We start from the raw sequence: 4,705 nt of genomic DNA on the forward strand, positions 1-4,705 counted from the left end.
GCTTATAAGTATAAGATCTTTCAAAGATCACTCATAAAGACATGTTTAGTCCATTTAAATACGAGAATTATAAGGGACTGTGTGCATCCAGTCATTCTTGCCAAACTTTGTAATTTTTTACAAGTATTTGTTCATTACGTGTGTTGTTTTGCTGTATTATAAGTTTTACAATTTATACCGAGCAGTAATGTTCGTACAGGTTGTGGTCAAGGCAAGTGACCAAGGACCTAAAGCTCCTCAGTCTCTTGGGGGGCATATAAGGCACATAGAAAGCAAAGCACACCAAGAGGTATGTAAACACATGAACAAAATAAGTGAAAGCATACTACGGTACTTAGAGTATTTTTCAAAATTTATATTTTTTTAAATCAAGCCAAAGTACTATGCTAGGTTCGGTCATGCGAACAAATATTATAATAAAGAAGAAATATTATAATGTCAAAGGAATCCTTTTACACCGCGAGCCGTACTGCTCGGATGTAACTGTTCAAATAAAACTAAAATAGCTGCCCTTGCAGCAATAAAAAATATTGTCTTTACATCACGACCAGTGGGTAGTGTAGTTGAAATAACAAGAAAAAAAAAGGTTAAGGAGCTGGAGGGTCTTGAGGAACGTCTTGGTCGACGGCTGTGCTAGCTTCAGTGTCTGCACCATCTATCCTTGCTGCCAGGGAAATCTCTGGGGAAGCAGGCACTGCAGCCCTCTCTTCCTCTTCCAGGCGAATGGCACACTGCGACATTAAAGTCCTCCTCAAGCGTTCTGACAGATAGTTGAAGTTAGCCTCCCGGTTGTGCTTCCAGAACTCGTAGAAGCAAAAGATGAGTGGATTCCTTATATTTCTCCAAGTTCTTAGCTCCAGCTTCCTCAAGCTCTTTCACTCATTTTCCGAGTTCCTCCGCCTCCTGCCTGTTTGCGATCAGATCAAGCTCGAGCTGTACAGCTTGTTGATAGTTGAGTGTGGCGCTTTCCCTGAATTTTTCCCTGGCTTTGTTGGATTTCTTCAGGGTGTTCTAGGTTTCCAGCAGCTCCTCGGTCAGAGTAGCTTTTTTCTCGAGCAGTTCTTCTTTCTGCTTAGACAACTTCATTTTCTCCTCAAGCAACTCGCCATTCTGTTTAGCAAGCTCGTTGTTTTTAGCTTCGAGTGCTTTCTTAGCCTCAGCGAGCCTGGTATCGAAATTCCTGCCCCGAGATACCAACGCCCCAGCACGGCGCTAGCCAGCGGTTATGGTTAGTAGTCCCTGAAGTCAGATAGTGTAACGCCCTGGCTACCCCAGAACAGTTACGGAGAACGGTGAACCGGAAATTTGACTCGCTACCCGAGTCCTTTGGCTAAAAACGTGATCTAAGTGTTATTATCAGGTTAAGGTGGAAAACCAGTAAAAGGAAAGGGTACATTTCATTAAGTAAATAAACTGCTCATGAGCCTTTTAAAATGTTTACAAGTAGTTCGTATTACAAAAGAGTCGCTACAGTTTCATATATACAATCCCCGCCGGCCTAAGCGGCAAAAATAGGGTAAACCCCTAGTCCCTCTGAGAACTCCTTGACCGTGGCAGTCAAGCGGCCCTGTATGTACATTACATCGCCCAAGCTCTCCACTCAAGGCTGGCCAAGCTTTTCCTTTCCTTCACCTGCACCACGTAGCACCCATGAGCCAAGGCCCATCAAGAAAACACAATAAGATACGGTATAATATCAACAACGATCATAATAATCATCCAGGACTATCAGCCCAACAAATAGGTGACAATAGCCAAAAGTCACAGTAATGAGCATCGCTCCCTCTAGCCATGTGACGATAGGGTCACCAGGGCTTAATCGATAAGTGTTTCATTCATAAGTTTGTTCAGGACAGGTGCATGGTGATTGGTCACCAACATAACCTTCCTCACGACTCTAGAGCCGAAACTATGGACAACGTCCCTTAGCCACGTGACAAACGGTCACCGGGGTCATATACCTTGGCTATAGTCATCTGGTCGTAGACCAGGCAAGCGCTTGTAAGTTTCTTCGACCTTAGGTCGGTCCCGCATTAATGCCATAGAGCCACTCAATGCGTGATCATCGACTTTAGAGTCGGTCCCTGACTAGTCAGTGTCTTAAACAGGTGATTAGCAATCATTAGCATTTGATATGCAATCCACGTTCACATATAACAAACAACATGACTCAATATCAAACCATGCATGTCATATACCTGTACAGGGTGCAACTGTGTCCATACACTGTTTTCTTACCTCAAGTTCGAGCGAGAAGTATGATAAAGACGACCCCTGAGAACGATCGGTCTTTTAGCTCCTTAGCGGTTACCTAATCACAACCATTTATAACCTCCATTGATGAGAATCCACAATAATAGGGTCTTAACCTAAGCACCACCCTCGGGACCTCGAAACATGCCCACACGGTGAGTAGAATCGATCCCGGGCCTTAAGGATTGAAACCCCAAGTCAAAAACCCTTAAAAACACTCAAAACGGGGTTTGGAAGGAACAGGGTAGCGCTACACCGCTCAACCCCTAGCGCTACAGCGCTATACTCAGAACCGCCCAAGTGCCAGAAACCTCCCTGAGGAGCGCTATAGCGCCCTAGGGTGGGCGCTGTAGCGCTACCTCCAGCCCAGAATACCCCTGAACCGACCTTCTTCATCTCCTTCAATTCTAACTCGATTCCCAAGCTTCCAAAGCCTATTCTTGATGCCAAATGAACCCAAAAACCATCCCAACACATCCCAAACATCACAAGCATGGGAACCCTAGCCAAAACTTCCAACAAAACCCATGAATTCACCCTAAACATTTCAGCTGCAAAACAAAACTAAAACAGAGCAAACCAGAGAAACTATGGTTAGAAACTTACCCAAAGCTTGGCTTATGAAGCTCTTCAATGATGGAACACACTCCCAAACTCCCAAGGCTTGCTTCCCAAGCTAGAATCCTCAAAGTTGGCTCAAAAACCACAAAGAACAGAGAGAAAAAGAAGGTACGAGAGAACTCTCAAAGATGCTCTGTTTTTCCATCACCTTTTTCAGCTAAGTAAGGTTATATCTATCCTAGGGGTGAAATGACCATTTTACCCCTAGGTCAATTAATAGTTTCTAAAGACTCCCAAGGGCATTTTTGGTACTTTCTTCCTAACTCGTTAATCATAATTAACGCTCTCCAATTCCCGTTATTCTCAATAATCTCAAACACCAATAATTCACATCCCGTTACCCTTTATCTCCCGGTAACGCTCTAATCATCAAAATCACCCCGAGACTCAAACCAAGTCCCGGCACTTAAACCCGCTGTGATTAAACCGCTAATCAATAATCTACGATCGTCTTATGTCGAACAGCTCGAACAAACCCACATCATAATGTGGTCTCAACATATATCACCGACATGCATACAATTAACATTATATTATAATATAATTCTCATAAACGTACATAAACACGTTTAACAGCATAATTAAGCAATTATGGCCCTCCCGGCCTACTAATCCAGCCGTTAAACCACATTAGGGAATCCGGGGCATTACAGATAGAAAAAGATAAAGTAAAGGCAGGGAATCAAAAATAAATGTTACATCATCAGGAGTTGACTTACGCTAACTATCTCATTCAGCCCTCTATTGATAACTTGATTAGCCTCCATAGAGGTAGTTTCAGTAATAGCTGCCTGGTTGCGTTTATGCTTGGAGAGCTTGTATATTCTCTCCCTGGCAGAGCTGACCATGATACTGGGCAGGGAGCCTTCGGGCTGAGTACGCAATGTTTGGCTGCTAGGAGCCTTAGGAGAAGGCTGCTGGTCGGCGGGTGTTGCAGGATTGGAAGTTTGATCGATTGAAGGAGTTGAGGTCGGCTGCTCGAGTGGCGATGGAGGTGGTGAGTTCTCCTTCGAAGGGGCGGTAGCCGGAGGATCGTCATTTCGGGCCTTCTTTGAGGAAGTTTTACTGCTCTCCCCTCGAGCCCTCTTGCTATTCTTCTTCTGGCCAGAAGAGGCGGCAACAACCCTGTAATGCTCGAATACATCCTCAAAGTCCATATCTGCACAAAAGGAAACAACGCGAGCAGTGAGACAAGATGGTCACACAGGGCCAACAAATGAAAGTGAAGAGATTACAAGTAAAGTACCCACGCTACAACTATTGGTCGCTACATTATTTACTGAACTACTTACTGCCTGGAAGAAATCTGAATTTAAGATTGGAGCATTCTTAAAGTTGCCATCCCCGTCAAACAGATGACAGGGAATTGGCAAATTGTTTAAAAACGAAATTACTATACCGTTTTCATCCGACGAGTCATCAGAGAGTTTGGTAGGCTCGACGGCCTTCTGCTTTCCTTTTCCTTTGGGAGCCGAGGGCCTCTCTGCTCAAGGAGTGCTAGCAGGTTCCCTGATTGTGACCCCAGTTGGTCTCCTCCGCGGAGGAGACGCCTGAGGTTGCTGCTCAGGTTCCGCTTCGGCGCGAGCACTCCCTGCCGAAGGACCACTCATATTTGGTTGAGGGTCCCAGAGGCCGACCAACTTAAGGTTAGCCTCTATAACTAGATTTTTGACACTCTTCTCAGCATCTGACATGTTGGCTAAGAGTGCTTCTCTTGACTCCATCCCTGGAGTCGGGTTTGGTCGCAGCCACGGGCCTGAAACACATTAAAAGTTTAAGACATTTATGGTGGAAAAACACTAAGTGAAGAAGCCAGCCAGCGATGTGAAAG

The sequence above is a fragment of the Humulus lupulus genome, chromosome 3 (genome assembly GCF_963169125.1).
Source record: "Humulus lupulus chromosome 3, drHumLupu1.1, whole genome shotgun sequence".
Classification (NCBI taxonomy): Eukaryota; Viridiplantae; Streptophyta; class Magnoliopsida; order Rosales; family Cannabaceae; genus Humulus; species Humulus lupulus.